The sequence below is a fragment of the Anolis sagrei genome, chromosome 2, assembly GCF_037176765.1.
Source record: "Anolis sagrei isolate rAnoSag1 chromosome 2, rAnoSag1.mat, whole genome shotgun sequence".
NCBI classification, from domain to species: domain Eukaryota; kingdom Metazoa; phylum Chordata; class Lepidosauria; order Squamata; family Dactyloidae; genus Anolis; species Anolis sagrei.
Genome location: NC_090022.1, coordinates 209,621,218 through 209,639,243, shown reverse-complemented (window position 1 = coordinate 209,639,243; position 18,026 = coordinate 209,621,218). Strand labels below are relative to the sequence as shown.

At 46.3% G+C, this 18,026-nt stretch overlaps 1 protein-coding gene across 9 annotated transcripts in view; it reads right to left on the bottom strand.

Annotated features, from left to right (window-relative positions):
• The window catches only part of ELAVL2 (ELAV like RNA binding protein 2), a 197,257-nt gene that overhangs the window by 140,546 nt on the left and 38,685 nt on the right, over positions 1-18,026 (bottom strand). For 4 of the 9 annotated variants that reach the window (XM_060762451.2, XM_060762456.2, XM_060762458.2 and 1 more), the window contains exon 1: positions 13,982-14,683. The exons of 2 other annotated variants lie outside the window; for them this stretch is intronic. The gene's annotated coding sequence lies outside the window, so the exon portion shown is untranslated. Of the gene's footprint in view, positions 1-3,756; positions 3,845-13,981; positions 14,685-18,026 lie in introns of those variants that run through there. 3 more of the 9 variants (XM_060762455.2, XM_060762457.2, XM_060762454.2) reach the window with 2 other exon arrangements.

Genomic DNA, 18,026 nt, shown 5'->3' with positions numbered 1-18,026 from the left:
CAGTCAACTCTCAGTTAACCAGCACTCAAAGGGATTGTTAGATGCTGGATAAAGGGTAGGTTGTGCTGGCTTGAGAGTTACTATTCTCAAAGCCTACTCAATGCTAAATCACACCCTAAATTCTGATGGCTAGATATACTACTAAAATTCACTGTGTAAAAGCAAATAAAGACAACCTATTTTTTTACATGTATTACCATATTTTACAGTATTATTTATTTACTTTGATTTTTTGCCAGTTGTTTGAGAGTTCCATTGTGTGTTTGAACTATGGTCCCATCTCCACAGCATCTCATAATGTATAGTGAGTAGTTGTAGGTTTTTCGGGCTGTATGGCCATGTTCTAGAAGCATTCTCTCCTGACATTTCACCTGCATCTATGGCAGGCAACCTCAGAGGTTGTGAGGTCTGTTGGAAACTAGAAAAATGGGGGTTACATATCTGTGTTCAGGGTGGGAGAAAGAACTCTTGTCTGTTGGAGCTAGGTATGAATGTTTCAATAAGCCACCTTGATTAGCATTTGATGGCCTGACAGTTATTAGTGTTGCTCGTTACTGCCTGTTGAGAGGTGGTTAGCTGTCCCTGATTGTTTCTTGTCTGAAGTTCCCCTCTGTTTGAGTATTGCTCTTTATTTACTGTTATAATTTTAAAGTTTTTTTCATTATTGGTAACCAGATTTTGTTCATTTTCATGGTTTCTTCCTTTCTGTTGAAATTGTCCACATGTAGCTGAGCACTCTGAAATATTTTTAAAGGCCTAGGTAAGACTACTCAATGCTAAACCACAGCATAAACTCTTGTTGGGTAGATATTAATACTAAAATACAGTATGTAAAAGCAAATCAAGACATCTTACTGTAACAGTTTTTACTGCATTACCTATGCACTTTCATTTCTTTAAAATCCAAAATACAGAACATGCCTCAACCTGCATCAAGAGAAACACTTGTCTGTTTCCATACAAACTACACCTGAGGCACACCTGGGTTACCAAGCCAATGATGAAGACTGGTCAAAATGGAGGCCTAGATTCTCAGTTAAATGGAGCTCGGGCAAGTGGAAAGTGTTTTTTTTTTAAAAAAAAATAGAATTGCATACAGCATTCACAAAGCTGTTTTTATAATACAGCAAAACTGTGTTTACATTTGCTTCCAAGAACTGTGTTTCAATATTGTTTTGTATTTTATTTTTTTATTTTCATTATATTTTACTATATGTATTTATGTTGTATATTTGATTTGCTGTACTGTTGGGTTTGGCCTCATGCAAGCCACCCCGAGTCCCCTTGGGGAGATGGTGGCGGGGTATAAAGTTTTAATAATAATAATAATGCCAATACAGTTTATGGTACAATATGGGGTACAAATTTATAATAGTAACTCTCAAGCAAGAACTAAGGTTCTTTGGGGGGGGGGATATTATGTGATCACTGGACGCCAAGCAGTAACCCGAATGCAAATGACCTTCCTCTTTTCTGTTCCCTCCCATTCCAAGCCCTGATTATGGCTGCACGCGGCCACCGCAGACCACCTGCGCACGCGCCAGGGAGCAATCAAGAGGCTCCAAGCCCCGCACACATGTATGCACGCGACTCCTCGCGCGCACGCGCCGCTCGGTGCAGCCTAAAGGCCCTGCAAACGGGGCTTTCCGTTCTTTGCAAGGAACAGGCCTCTTTTGCAAGGAACTCAACGTGGATGTTAGCATTAACAGCCATCTTAAAAGCGAGTTTGACGAAGGCTGAGGACCCTTCCAAACAGGCCCTATATCCCAGGATCTGATCCCAGGTTTTCCGATTATCACAAATTATCTGGCAGTAATGCAGACTCATATATAATCCAGTTCAAAGCAGAAAATCTGGGATCAGATCCTGGGATATTAGGCCTATCTGGAAGGGCCCTGATAGGGCTATTCCAGGCCTTGTTTAGATCCTCCAGCAATAGTTTGCGGGTCAATCGTGATTGGTTTTTGTGCAAAGTCAACTAGGAATAGACATTATTATACGAATTGAACCAAGTTAAGCCTAGGTCAAAGTTTAGTTGGCACTGCTACGGAGGAAGGAAGCCCTTTTTAATCCTTGCAAGAGGAACTCCAATCCCATTCACCCATTGAATTCGGTGCCACTTTTAGGTGGTGTCTACTCGGGTGTAAGGCAGGCTTGCTCCTGGTGCAAACGCGGATTGTAATGTCTACACGCATGTGTTTGCAAGCCAGTTTACAGCGACCGCATGAATCTCATAGGGCTTCCTTGTGCAAGAAATACTCAAGAGGTGGCTTTGCCAATCTGCAACAGCTGCATTTCATTGACAATCTCCCAATCAATTATGTGTGTGTGTATTTTTGCTCTCTCTCTCTCTGTGTATGTATGTGTGTGTGTATATATATATATCAGAAAACTAATCAGGAAAGAACTTATATTTGCAAAAAGGTTAAAATAAACATTGCAAGCTAAATAAATATAACATACACAGAAGTCACCAACCACATGCAATTTATTGTCGGTCTACTTGTGCTCCTTTTGCTTTGCTTGCAACACACACACCCATGCTTAGTTTGCTATATACAAGCCAAGATAACAAATATGTGTGTGTCACGCATTTAGGTTGCTATATATCTATACTAGAAGCTAAAGAAAGAGGACTCACACGTAAATACTAAACCCCAAGGCAGTCGTCACCAACAAACTGTTCCTTAAAAACAATCCTGTTTCCCAGCCAAGTCCTAACCAGGGCTCACTCTGCTTAACTTCCCTTATATATATAGTTATAAACACACACCAATGTTCTTTTAGATATATATATATATATATATATATATTGAGATAAAGGTAAGTAATCATAAACATACACAGCTCTTAGTTTGCTCTCTAGATATACATTACAAGCTAAGTAAAGATAACGTACATGGGTACACATACATACATGTACACACACAATATTAAACCCAGGGCAGTCACCAAACTCTCCCTTAATCCATTGGCCGTTTCACAGCCAAGTACAAACCAGGGCTCCCTGTGTTTAGCTTACTATATACATATATACATACATATGCACACATATACACACGTATGTATGTATGCATACAACAAATTGTATATATAGTATAGTGTGTATATGTATTATACAGTAAGCTAAGCACAGAAAGGTCAGTCTATTAGATACATATGTACGTATGCATATAAATTGTATATATTATATATATACACACTATAGTATATGTATATATAGTAAGGTAATACACTCATGTTGCAAGCTAAGTAAAAGTAACTTCTAGATAATGTACTTTAATGTACTTGATTTTAATTTTAATGTATTTTAACTGTATATATATATTAAGTTTATTCCTTTTTATTTTCAAATCCCATTGTTTCATGTAAAGTATAGTATCAGAAAGTCAGTTAAATGAAAATAACTACAAAATATAAAAAAATCCACAAAGAAAGTATTGTTCTATGGGTAGCATAAGAGTTCTTCTAGGAGATGCATATTATAAAGATAATATATTAACTGCATATTGTTGCTAAGGCACTGAATTTCGCCTCTCTGTAAGTCGCCTTGAGTCCCCTCCGGGGTAGAGAAAGGCGGGAATATAGTAAATAAATAAATAAGATATGTGTGTATACACACAAATACATTTACGCACACTGCAAACTAAGTAGAAATAACCTCCCTCCCCCTATGTATGCATATTAAAACCTTTATTTAAAAGAAAAAGCCACTAATGTTGCATTGGCTGCGCCTGATTCCCCCCCAAAACCCACCTTGCCGAACCCTCCTCCTCTCCGGCCTCGTGGCTTTCAGCGCCTCGCGCGCGCAGCTGCTCTTGCCTCCTCGCGCCGTACCGAAGAGTGGCGGGAAACAGAGGAGCCCGACCAACTGCTCCAAGCACACGGCGCGCCCAAATGCGCCTGCGCGGAGCCAAGAGGGAGGCGGAGTCAAGGGCCCAGGCCAAAGCGAGGCCCCGCCTCCGTATCGCGTTCTACAGGGAGCCAGAAAGGTCACTATTTGGGGGAAGGGGGGGGGGCATTTATTTCCCCTTTTAAAGTCCCAACTTATTCCTCCTGTGGAATAATAAAGGCAGTTTGGCACCATTTGAACTGCCAGGGCTCAATCCCATAAGATTTGTAGTTTAACAAGGGCTTTAGCCTTCTCTGCCCAGAGGCCGCTCTACACAGCTCTATATCCCAGAATATCAAGGCAGAAAATCCCACATTGTATGAGAGTTGGCTCCGGGCCCTTCCACACAGCAATATAATCCAAAATATCAAGGCAGAAAATCTCACAATATCTGCTTTGAATTGGGGGCCCTTCCACAAAGCCCTATATCCCAGAATATCAAGGTAGAAAATCCCACAATATCTGCTTTGAACTGGAATATATGGCAGTGTGAACTCAGATAACTCAGTTCAAAGCCTTAATATTCTGGGATATAGGGCTGTGTGGAAGGGCCCTGGGTTATCTGAGTCCACACTGTCCTATATTCCTGTTCAAAGCAGATAATGTGGGATTTTATCCAGCTGTGTGAAAGGGGCCTCAGATAACCTAGTTCAAAGAAGATATTGTGGGATTTTCTGCTTTGATGTTCTGGGATATAGGGCTGTGTGGAAGGGCCCCAAGAGTTCAGGTGCCTCACCAAACTATAAAATCCACATCCACAGCACTGAGACATGACAATTATTATTATTTATTCTTCTTCTAGTGTTTTATATCCCACTTATTATTATTATTATTATTATTATTATTATTATGCCTTTCTCCCCACTATAAGACTTAAAAGTGGTGTCAAACTGCATTAATAGTTAAGCAGTTAAGCAGTGTTAAGCAGTTAAGCAGTGTAGATGTATCCACAAAAACTTGGGGCACTTCCACACAGCCATATAACTCAGAATATCGAGGCAGAATATCTCACAATATCTGCTTTGAACTAGGTTATCTGAGTCCTCACTGCCATATATTGTGGGATTTTCTGCCTTGACATTCTGTGTTATATGGCTGTGTGGAAGGGCCCTGGAGCACTCCAGAGGGGTCAGCATTCTATATATATACAACCCCTTCACATCATGGTTTTGCAAAGTAAAAGGTGGATTAAAAGCTGTAGCTTCATCTCCTTTAAGTATTGTGGAATTCAAGCTCACAGTAAGGCCCCTTCCACACTATATCCCAGTTTCTGATCCCAGGATATCTGCTTATCCCAGATTATGTGGCAATGTAGACTCTGGGCCCTTCCACATAGCCATATGACCCAGAATGTCAAGGCAGATGATCTACAGTATCTGCTTTGAACTGGGTTGTCTTGAGTCCACACTGCCATATAACCCAGTTCAAAGCAGATCATGTGGGGTTTTATATAGCTGTGTGGAAGGGGCCTTAAATAATTCAGTTTAAAGCAAATAATCTGGGATCAGGTCCTGGGATATAGGGTAGTGTAGGGCCCTTCCTTCCACATAGCCATATAACCCAAAATATCAAGGTAGAAAATCCCACAATAGCTACTTTGAACTGTGTTATCTGAGTCCATACTGCCATATATTCCAGTTCGAAGCAGAAAATGTGGGATTTTGTTCAGCTGTGTAGAAAGGGCCATAGAAGGCTCTATGTCAGAAATAAGCATCTGGAATCTATGGACTAAAGCACACCCTCTGTCTGCTGTCCTGGTGTGGAGACCAAGTTTTATCACCCAAGTTTTAGAGGTAGTTAATTCCACAAAAGGAGTGTATGTATGGCTGTGTCTACACTAAAATTAATGCAATCTGACACCACTTTAACTGCCATGGTTCAGTGCTATGGAATCATGGGAGTTGTTGTTTATTATGGTCTTTCGCCTTCTCTGCCAAAGAGTGCTGGTGTCTCACCAAACTTTCAGGATTCCATACCCTTGAGACAAGGCAGTTAAAGTGGTGTCAAACTGCATTCATTCTACAGTGTGCCTTCAAGTTGCCTGTTAACTTAGGGCAACCCCATACATTCCACAGGACTTTCTTAGGCAAGAAATAACTCAGCTCCCTTCTACAGAGCTGAATAAAACCCCACTTAGAACTTAGAACCCCTGCTTAGAATATATGACAGTGTGGACTCAGATAACCCTGCTTACATCAAAGTTTCTATGAGATCTGGTGCCTTAAGAGTATTTAAGCCCTACTTAGAAATAATTCCCTTTGCTTTCTTTAGAAATCCCAGGGCCCTTCCAAACAGGCCCCATATTCCAGGATCTGATCCCAGGTTTTTTGCTTTAAATTGGATTATATGAGTCTGCACTGCCAGATAATCTGGGATAACAGAAAACCTGGGATATAGGGCCTGACTGGAGAGGCCTCTAATCCACTGGTAAAACTACCAGACCGAGGGCCCCATCTACACTTGTCTACATTGTCTACATCTACACAATACACAATAGGTATTCAAGAAGGTGGCTTCCAGATGAGCTCAGTATGCTCTCCAACTGCCCTGATATTCAGGGATAGTCCCTTATAATTCTCTGTCCTCCCACTTTTCCTACCTCTTTCTGGCTTCTCTATCTTACATCTTTGGAACCCTTCCACACAGCCCTATATCCCAGAATATCAAGGCAGAAAATCCCACAATATCTGCTTTGAAGTGGGTTATCTGAATCCACACTCAGATAATGTGGGATTTCCTGCCTTAATATTCTGGGATATAGGACTGTGGGAAGGGCCCATAGTTCTTTGCTTGCTTCAGTTGCAGCAAACTGTGTTCAAAGTGCAAAAGTAGTACTCTACTAATGGGAGGATATTATAGGTCAGAATTTTGTGCTTTCCAGTAGGTTCAAGCAAAAGAAAACTGCTGCAGCTTCTCCTGGCTTGTGTGGTCCTCCTCATTAATAAGTTTTGCCTTCTGGGCCCCATCTACACTAACGATTTAATGCAATTTGAAGCTAGTTCTAAACTGTGGTGGTCAGGCAACAAACTCCCTCAAAAATGTATGAAAGAAAGACCTTAATGCCCTGTGGTTTCTGTCCTCACTATCTGGGCCTCAAACTGGTTCCAGGATTTCCCATGTAATCATCTCCACAATGAAACTATTTTATTCCATACTGACTTGAAACTACATTAAATCTAGTTGTTTGACCACAAGTATCTGCCAGGCTATCTGATTTTGATCTGTAAAATGTTAAAGGATATACTGCATTTAGTGGAATCAAATGCTCACCTTTTTGGGCTAAATAACCTGGCCAAAGTTAAGGTGTGCCTTAGATTATCTTAAAAGAGTAATCTTAGTGCTGAGGGAAGCTGCTTTAAGAGCCCCTGGAACTCCTATTTGAGGGATGTCGGCTGTAATTTAATGACCAGGACTCAATGTTATGCAATCCTGGGATCTGTAGTTTGGCGAGGCATCAACAATCTTTGGTAGAGAAAGCTCAAGACCTTGTAAAACTACACCCCCCCCCCCACTCCATAGCACTGAACCAGGGCAGTTGAAGTGGAACAGGTTTGTGCTTTCAAGAAGAAATCCTAAGCAGACAGCAACTGTAATGGCCCATATTACAAAAAAAATACTTTTTTTGGTTTCAAGGTTTTAAAAATCAAGGTGGGCACTAGAATTGATGGCACACTAGACTCAAGTAAATAGGGGTATATGTCTTGGGTAGCTACTCACATCACTCTTAGCCTACATAGCCAAAAATGTGAGAAATCACAGAAGTTGCAGTCTAACACCTTAAAAGCCAGCTTATTCCTCCCTGCTGTTATATGAGGTTTACTCTTGAGTTAGTTCTGCCTGGGATTGCAAACACATTATACACAACTACTACAAAGTTAACACCATGAAAAACTAATAGTTTTCTATCCTGGGGTGCATCTGCAGTGCTGAATGAATGCAATTTGACACTGCTTCAGCTATTATGGCTGACTGCTCTGGAGTCATGGGCATTGTAGTTTGGTTAACAATATTTGACAGAAAAGGCTACAATTCTAAGGATTAGATAACACTGGGGACCCTTCCACACAGCCCTATATCCCAGAATATCAAGGCACAAAATCCCACATTATCAGAGTGTGGACTCAGATAACCCAGTCCAAAGCAGATATTGTGGGATTTTCTCCCTTGATATTCTGGGATATAGGGCTGTGTGGAAGGGCAGTTAAAGTGGGGCCAAACTACCCTTCAGCCTCTTTCTTCTATAAGTTTCCGCTGTCTGAAGAAAGTCTGAACTCAAAAAGGGAGGGATTGGATTTTTTAGCCTACCCTTGTGAATAAGTAAACATTCCATACTTTTACTCGGGGCCTTCCACGCCGCCCTATATACCCCAGAGTATTAAGGCAGGAAATCCTACAATAGGCGTTGAACTGGGTTATCTGAGTCCAAACTACTGTATATTTCCGTTCAAAGCAAATAATGTGGGATTTTCTGCTTGACATTCTGGGATATAGGGCTGTGTGGAAGGCCCTCAGAAGCAAATTCATTCGAACTTGCTTACAGGTGTGTCTGGTTAGGACTGCGAACCCTTTTAAGATTCCTAACCAGACACACCTGCAAGCAAGGTTTAAGAAATCCTGAAAGTCAGGAGTTGGAGTTGCAGTTTGACACAAGTGAACTGCCATGGCTCAATAATGCTATAGAATCCTGGGAATTGCAGTTTGGTGGGACACCAGCACTCTTTGGTAGAGGAAGCTACCTTTGCATTGAGCCATGGCAGTTAAAGGGGTGTCAAACTGAATTAAATCTGCAGTGCAGATGCTCCCTTGCTCGGCAGCATTACTGTTTGGAACCAGCGCTCGTTGGCTGCAATCCATAAAGCCTCTTAACTCGAGAGAGCATCTCCTTAAAGATTCATGGCAGAGGAATGGGTGGGAACTTCGCGAAGAAGGAAATCGGCTCCTGGCTTTCCTCCACCAAATTCTTTTTCGGCCCCTTATCCTGCCAAGATGTTCACATTGAAACAGAAATGTCCCCCTTATCCAAAGCCCCGTCTACACTGACCATTTCATGGAGTTTCAAGCCGGTGCTGAAGAAAGTGGTTTCGTTGTGCAGATGATTCCAGAGGAAATCCTGGAATCAGCATGAGGGCGGGATGGTCATGCTTCAAACCAGAGTGCACTGATGCGCATTAAGGGCTTTCTTGTGGGGGTTTGTTGTCTAGCCGCTGAAGCCTAGCTTCAAACTTCATTAAATGGTCAATGTAGATGGGGCCGGAAAGGGAAAGGGGGGGAGGGTCCGCTCCCTCCCCCCAATTGCTTCAAACTGAATTAACTGCTTCCTAGAGATCTGCGACTTGCCAACTGCTTCTAAGGAGTGGAGAGGGACGTTTCAACGCAACCCCTTCTCCTCCCTTTCTTCCTCCCTTCAAGGACATTAGAGGTCCTTCTTCAATCTACACCCCTCCGCTTGATTCGGAGTAAGCAACACGCCTCAAATCCAGCAAACCTCAGCTGTGATAAGCTGAGACCCCTTCGACACAGCTGAATAAAATCCCACATTTTATGCTTTGAACTGGAATATATGGCAGTGTTGACTCAGATAATCTAGGGCCCTTCTACACAGCCCTATATCCCAGAATATCAAGGCAGAAAATCTCACATTATCTGAGTATGGACTCAGATAACCCAATTCAAAGCAGATACTGTGGGATTTTCTGCCTTGATATCCTGGGATATAGGGCTTTGGGGAGGGGCCCTCGGATAACCCAGTTCAAAGCAGATATCCTGGGATATAGGGCTGTGTGGAGGCACCTTCAGATAACCCAGTTCAAAGCAGATACCCTGGGATATAGGGCTGTGTGGAGGCACCTTCAGATAACCCAGTTCAAAGCATATCCTGGGATATAGGGCTGCATGGAGGCGCCTTCAGATAACCCAGTTCAAAGCAGATATCCTGGGATATAGGGCTGTGTGGAGGGGCTCTCAGATAACCCAGTTCAAAGCAGATATCCTGGGATATAGGGCTGCGTGGAGGCACCTTCAGATAACCCAGTTCAAAGCAGATATCCTGGGATATAGGGCTGCGTGGAGGCGCCTTCAGATAACCCAGTTCAAAGCAGATATCCTGGGATATAGAACTGTGTGGAGGGGCCCTTGGATAACCCAATTCAAGGCAGATACCCTGGGATATAAGGCTGTGTGGAGGGGCTCTCGGCTAACCCACGGACCTTCCCCATAGCCTATATCCCAGAATATCAAGGGAGAAAATAACAAGTTATCTGAGTATGGACTCAGATAGCCCAGTTCAAAGCAGATACCTTGGGATTTTCAGCCTTGATATCCTGGGATATAGGGCTGTGTGGAAGGGCCCTGAGATACATCTAGAAAAGGAGATTTCCTAACCTTCACACATGTCTAGCTAAAGTCATCTGTGGACCATTAGCAGCTTTTAAAAAGGAGAGAGATCAGTTTTCGCTGTATCCATTCTTGCCTATTGAGAGCGATTCACCATGGGTGCAGAGTAAATGCCGTCTCACACCACTTTAACTGCCATGGCTCAATGCCAAGGCATCATAGGAGTTGTAGTTTTACAAGCCTTTTCCAGCTGGGGACTTGCCGAAACTACAACTCCCCCAGATTTCGTAAGCATGGTGGACTCAATCTGTATCCCTTCTATACAGGCTTGAATATGCACCCTGAGAACGGGACGGCGGGCGAAAGTGCAAATCCCACCCTCAAAGCGAGGACTTAGCATTTCCCTCCCCTCCAGACTCCAAAAAGAAGGCTCCTTTTCGCGACCTTCACCAGACAATGAGGTCTCGCCCAGGAACAAAGACACGGAGGGGCCGAAGAAGGAGGGAGGAAGGAAGTCCAGGAATTGGGAGAAGAGGATGGGGGGGGGGGGGGGGTTGCTGCCTACGCCAGTTTTTCAGTGCAAGCAAGGCGGCATTTTTTTTAGCTCCAAGGGCAAAAGAGTTTGGGAGGGGAAGGGTGGGGGTCCACCAGCAGCCTCCTTTTTTTTATTGGCTGACAAGGGAGAACGCGCAAGAGTGGAGCCTGGTTTCACCTCGGCGTAACCTAAGAGGGCACCTAAGAGTGGGTTGCTTTGGGCTGCCCCTCCCCCTCTTTCCAATCTTCCCATTCTAGCTTGGCTCAAAAGAGGGGCTTTCAATCTAAGGCGCCCATATCATAGCAAGAAAAATCATAGCGTTGGTTGCGCCATCCAGTCCAACCCCCTGCCAAGAAGCAGAAAAATCGCATTCAAAGCACCCACACAGATGGCCATCCAGCCTCTGCTTAAAAGCCTCCACCACAATCTAGGGGAGCCCATATCATAGAACTAAAAAAGAGGGTCCTTTAACTTTGGGGCATAGCTATTACAGCACTAAAAAAGAGGATCTTTCAAACTAGGGGGTGCCTGTATTACAGTAAGGAAAGGGGGTTCTTTCAACCAATATGATATCATTCCATCCAGGGATACCTATATTGCAATGCAAAGAGTATCTTTCAACCTAGAGGTGCTTATAGTATATCAATATTAAGGGGGTTTTTCTACCTAGGGGCCCCCTGGTGGTGCAGCGGGTTAAACTGCTGAGCTGCCGAATTTGCAGACCGAAAGGTCACAGGTTGGAATCCGGGGAGCAGTGTGAGCTCCCTCTGTTAGCCACAGCTTCTGCCAACCTAGCAGTTTGAAAACATGCAAAGGAGAGTAGATTAATAGGTAGCGCTTCTGCAGGAAGGAAAATGCAGTCATGCTGGCCGCATGACCTTGGAGGTGTCTATGGACAACACCGACTCTTCGGCTTAGAAATAGAGATGAGCACCACCTCCCAGAGTCGGGACACGACTAGACTTAATGTCAGGGGAACCCTTTACCTTTACCAAATTAGGGGTGCCTATTTGATCTAGGGATGCCCCTAACACAGCGAAGGGACGCCCCCCCCCCCCAATTTGGAGAGAACCCTCTCGGTGTCTTCACATCCTCCTCACATTAAGGATGTCGGTGCCAACCGTGTTGGGGGTTTGGCTTTTGCTGGTGACGAGAGGAGCGGACAACTTTCCCACTCTGTTGGGAAAGCCTGCCGTGACCCCAAACGGCCAAAAAGACCCCCGAGTTTGCTCAGGGGCGGAGAGGAAATGCGCGTGGCGCGCTTTTGCCTTTTGGCTCCGCGAGCGCCTTCTTCGCCTCCTCACACGCCCCCTTTCCATTTCCCTCGCTTGTGGAAAAAAGGGGGAATGGCGGCGGGCCCTTCTTTGTCCCTCGGTGGGAGCAGGAAAGCTCCCAGCCGCGATCCGGAGGGATCCCGCCACCCTCTCCGATCCACACGCCGATCGCGGGCTCGAGGTTGCACCCTGACACTTCCTCAGCAAGGACAATCGGGCGCCTTGGCTTTGGGCAGTGCATTTCTCTATAGGATCGACCCACAGCACCTTCGTTTGGGTTAACCTTGAAAACGATCGACTGGAACCCCAGAAAGAGACCTAGGTCAGCCTCCCTCTCCTTCAGCTGAAGGGAAAGATTATGACCCTCCACGCGCGTGGGTTTTTAGCGTCTTCCCTACTCCAAGGAGAGAGAAAGCTTGAGCCAGTCTCTTCTCTCTCCCTCTTCTTTCACACCCCAAGGCTCCTCAAGAGGCGAGTAACGCAACGTTACATAGTAACGTGCTGGGCATACACGAGGAGGAACCCCAGCAAAGCCTCTCGAAGAAAGAGGAGGAAGGCAGGCAGAAAAGACGCACGAGTCAAAGACAGGCGATCGCCCGAAACCCGCCGCAAGCCTTTTCCTTCCTCGATTTGAAAACCCCCACTGTACACACACCTCCACTGCCCCCCCCCCCCATGTCTTCCGTATCGCTTCGGAGAAGTGCGAGCCTGAAACAAAAGGAGGCGAAGGGTGTGGGTAGCTAGCTAGCCATCCTCTCCAAAAATGCTGACAACAGGGAAAGCGGAGGGAGACGGAGACGGAGACGGGGGGGGGAGGGGGGGGAGAAAAGGACCCCGGTTAGGATCACCTTCCTCTCCTCCGCGGGGGGATAATTCCGCTCAAAACTGGGGGGCCGTGGAAGGGCTGGCTGTTGGCTAAGCTGAGGCACCGGTTTGGGGTCTGAAGGGTTTGCTTTTTTTCCGCGGCGTTATGCTTGAACACGCCCCCCCCCCCCCAATCCGCTCTCCAAGGCGCACCGCCGTTTTCAGCACCAAGACAGCGCCTCGGACTCGCCTCCCTTCACCTGTTCTACAAAGCGCTCCGCCGGTTTCAGCACCAAGGACAGCGCCTAGGACTCGCCTCCTTCCTCCAAAACACACACCAGAAACAGGAATGCCTGTAGCGCGAGCTGAAGCCGCGTTGGGGTGGGTGGAAAGCCCCCCTCCCCAATCCCTTCCTCAGAACAAAGAAAACGGCGTCTGCTGCCAGATATATATATATATATCTAGATCTAAAGAAAGAAAGCCAATCCTCCCTATTGGAAGGAGAGGAAGGTGTTGGAAGGTGGCTGTCAGAGATAGAGAGATAGAGATCCGCCTCTCCCCCTTTGAGGTGGAGAAAGGCGCCTCTTCGGGCAACCTTGGGGCTTGTGTAGACCCGCGTGGACCCGTGTTTCACGCCACGGCGGCTCCTCTCCTTCCCTACCCGCGGCAGGCAGGCAGGCAAGCTCAACCCAATGCTATTTGGCTAATGCAATTAGAGCGGGCGGGTTGATCCCTTCTGATCCGCAAACGGCGGCGTTAAGCGCTTCAAAGCGGCACTCATCCCCGAGACGCCTTTCCCGGGTGGGAAGGAGGGTGGGTGGTGGGTGTGGGGCCGTGAACTTTGCCCCTCCGGGGCTCCTCATCGCAGGGAGAAGCCAAGGAAAGGTCTTTCGCGAAACCAAGGAAAGGTCTTTATCATAAGAACCATCATCATCAACTGTATCATCTTCCTTAGGCTGAGATAATCCCATTCCCAAGGCAGCACTCCTAACCCTGAACCAGTGCCTTCAACTCCATTGCCTCCCGCATGCATTCCCTTCCTCTGTGGACCCCCCGCCCAGTATAAAAAGCCTTCAATAAGATCGCTGCATATATATTTTCAAATATCTATATATACATATATATTTAAAAAGCACCACTTACCTTTCTCGCCTCGGTTCAAAAAACAAAAAGAGGGTCTCTCCCCCAGAAAGAGCTGCTCAAGAGGATGGTGATGCTCAAGAGGAGGTCTCAAGGCAACAAACACCACCACCCCCCCAAAAAAGGAGAAAAAAATATGTATATCTAAATTGCGGCGGGACAAGTTGCAAGAAAATTAAAATGGGGGGGAAATGGGGAAACTTTAAGAATAAAATAAAAATAAGAAATGACGGCAAGAGAGAGGGAAGGCAACTCAATAAATAAAAATATATAGAAGGGGGAGGAGGAATAAAAAGGTAGGAACAAAGGAAAAGAAAAGGGATGAAAGGAAGGGTTTTTCTTGCAAGGGAAGCCTCCCCGAGCCGCCTCCTGCCGCTTTTCTTTCTTTTTTTCTTTCTTTTTTTGTTGCTAGCAGCTCCCAATCGGAGTCAGCTGCAGCACCATCGCTGGACTGAGGACGGGCAAAAGGGGGGAGGATGCTTTAAATGGAAGGCAGGCGAGTGAGTGAGTGAGTGAGCAGCGGGCGGGCGGGCGGGCGGGCGGGCGGGCGCAGATTTATAGCGACCGGATCACCCTCTGCGTCCGCACGGAGGGAGCGCGGCGAAGAGGAGGAGGAGGAGGAGGAGGAGGAGGAAGAGGAGAAGGCAAGGTGCGCGCGCCAGACTCGCGCCAAGCCCCGCCGGCTTCTCCCGCCCAGCCCCAGCGCCACGCGCGGAAGTATACGCCTGAGCCCGGGACAGCCGAACCTGCTCGCAGGCTTTTCCACGCGCCGCCATTGGACCGCGCGGCTTACTCTGGCCCCGCCTCTAAGAAGCAGCCGGATCCGATTGGCTGCCGCGCGGTGTCACTCTCCGGACCGGCTCGATGGAGTGTCTTTTTTTCCCTCCTCCCTTCACCGACGCAAGGTGCGTTGCGCTGCAGCATGCCACAGAAAGGCAGAGAGAGAAGAGAAAAGCATTGGCAAGTGGCAGAGAAGTTGCTGAGCATACACACACACACTCGCCTCCGCTTTGGTGGGAATTTCCCCTCTACTAGACCAATACTGAGCAGTGCAATAATAATAATAATATAATAATAATAATAATAATAATAATAAATATTATTGAAACCCCAGGGTTATCTACTTCAACTCCCTTCTGCCATGCAGGAAAAGCACACTCAAAGCTTCATATACCTGAGGGGTGTGTGTGTGTGTGTGGGGGGGGGGGGGGGATAGGGACTTGGAACCAAGCAAGGTGAGGCGGAAAGGATCTGGGTGACGAGGAAGGTGAGGAAAAATGGTTTTGGCATCAAGAAAAGTAAAGGAAAAAGGCTTTTGGTGGCAAGGGAGGTGCCCCCCACCTCTCCCCGGAAGGCTTTTAGCGGCAATGGAAGTGAGGAAAAACCCATTTTGTGTTGCTTTAAGTTTTCCATGGCCATACAGCCTGAAAAGCTTAAAGCAACCCAGTGATTCCGGCCATGAAAGCCTTGGACAATACATTAAAACCCGTCTTTTGGCATCAAGAAAAGTAAGGGAAAAAGGCTTTTGGTGGCAAACCTTTGCACACACGCACACTTCTTTCAAGCTGTTAAGTAGAGGCTGGATGGGCATCTTCCTAGAGTGGTTTGATTGTGTATTTTTCTTGCATAGCAGAATATGACATATTTTCAGATGTTTGACTGTGGCTTTCATGCCTCCTCTCAACCTTCTCTTCTCCAGGCTAAACATACTCAGCTCCCTAAGTCACTTCTCATGGCGGAATGGGGTTGGACTGGATGGTCCTTGTGTCTCTTCTGACTCTACCAGTCTATGATTGTGTGATGCTCTGTTTCTCAGTTTGTGTCTATCCTCCATCAGATCATCGCAGACCAGGATTGACACTCTGGGACTGGGCAGATGAGGCTCTTATGGCAAGGTTTCTTAGCTGTTTATTGAAACAGCCTCTCTCCTCATGTTGAGTCTTCTTATGGAAACCACTTCTACTAGAAAATGATGGAGCTGGGAATGTTTGGCTTGGAGAAAAGAAACCTGAGAGAAGTGGACAGGAGAGCCATGTTTAAAGGATGTCACATTGAGAAGGGGGGCAAGCTTACTTTCTGCTGCTCTGGAGACTAGGACATAATGGGAAAGAGATCCACCCAAACATTAGGAAGAACTTCCTGACAAGGAGAGCTGTTTGGCAGCGGAATATATGCTGCCTGGAATGTGGTGGAGTATGGTGGAGTCTCCCTCTCTGGAGGAGTTCAAGCACAAGCTGAGTGGCCACCTGTCGGGAGTGCTTTGATTGTGTATCCCTGCATGGCAGGATGGTTTCAGACTGGCCCTTGGGTGGCGCTTGGGGACTCTTCCAACTCTGGGATTCTATGACAGTTTAAGTCAGGCAAGGGATTTTCTCACACAAACAGAGAGAGAGAGAGAGAGAGAGAGAGAGCCCTTGGTCCACTCTAAGAGAGGGAGGGAGGGAAGAGCAAGAAGCAGCAGCGAGGACTAAGTAGGAAACAGAGGAAAACATGAACTATCTTCAGTATCACAGAAGTAGAAGGGAACATGAACTATCTTGAGTGACAAAGAAATAGAGGGCAATATCAATTATCTCCAGACCAAGGAGTCAAGAGTTGGGCAGACTGTCTTACCTAGGTAATTGAAGAGCACAGAAGTGATCCCCAATCCATTCAATGGCAATCACATACCCAAAGGCACCAAAATGAACTGCGATGCGTATCATCACCATCATCGTAATCGTCATCACTTATTTATATATTGCATGCCTCCATTTTTCTCCCTAAGGAGAAAGACTCTGCCACACTGTGGGCTTGCAGATTTGCTTCCACGACTTTCCATCACGTAGCCTTGCTCTCCTCGAAAGTGGAGCCCCAGCCACTGTAGACACCCCAGATCCCAAGAATGGAGGGGATGAGCAATGGGGATGGGAAGGCAAAGCAAGGCAAGAGGCTCCCCTTCCCCCTCTCCGATTGCTCTGACTGATTTATGCTCCGGGAAGACAATTAATTCATCAATGGCGAGGTTTTCCGCGCCTGCCGCCGAGGCTTTTCCTCGCTTTGCCCTTCCCTTGTCCTTCCTGCTTTCTCTCTGGAGTTGGAAACGCTTGACAGAATATCTTCCAGAGGAGGAGGAGGAGGGAACCGCGGTGTTTTTAAGGTACCACAAGCAAATACTTCTTAGTGTATACCCTTTAGATATACCCACCCACCCCCAGCCATATTTCCCTTCAGTGGAAGAAGCTGTTTGCATTAGAAGAACCGGCAAAGTACAGGACAAACAGTGCCGGGCGTCCAACTGAAGTCGAGATTTTATGATTCGCTCCTAAGAATCTCAGGATCCAAGTTGTCACACTCCAAAAGGGAAAAGCTGAGGAGGAGATGAATAGCACAGGGCAATATGGGCTTTGCGATGGGTTTGTTTATGGGGCTAAATGAACCCATAGCTCGCATCTCCTTCTCAAAGGAAACCCTGTGCTGAATCCCTTCTCCGGTTGGCTTCGGTGGAAGGAGTTTGAACTCTTAAAATCAGGTGTGAAAAAAAGTATACCGAAAGAGATTTCAGCACCAAGGACAGCTGCCTCTCCAGGGGTTTCAGCGCCGAGGCCAGCTGCTTCTCCAGCGATTTCAGCACCAAGGACAGCTGCCTCTCCCAGGAAACGCCTCTTTCCAACCCTGCCCCAAGCCCCCGCGAACTTTGGCTGACTCCACTTGACATTTGAGGCCCCCAAGGATGGTGTAAGCCGAGCCCCCTTCCCCACCCTTTGTTTCCAGACTTTTCAGGCGATGCCAACCTCAGAAGCGCCACGTCAGCAGTTTTGCTTTCAGACGCACATCATAGGAAAGCCCCTTCCCTTTCCTGTACCTTCTTTTGGATAGTTGTGCCACAAATCTGCCTTTGAAGGCTAAATAAAGGAAGTGAGGAACAGCTAGGCAGACAAAACCAACAGGGAACTCCTTGCTACTAATCATCATTTTAGCCCAAAAGGCTACTTCAGGGGACCTTCTAAGGACCCTCTCCAGAAAATACCAACCTTTGTCCCAGGCTTTAACCAACGGCCCTCCCATC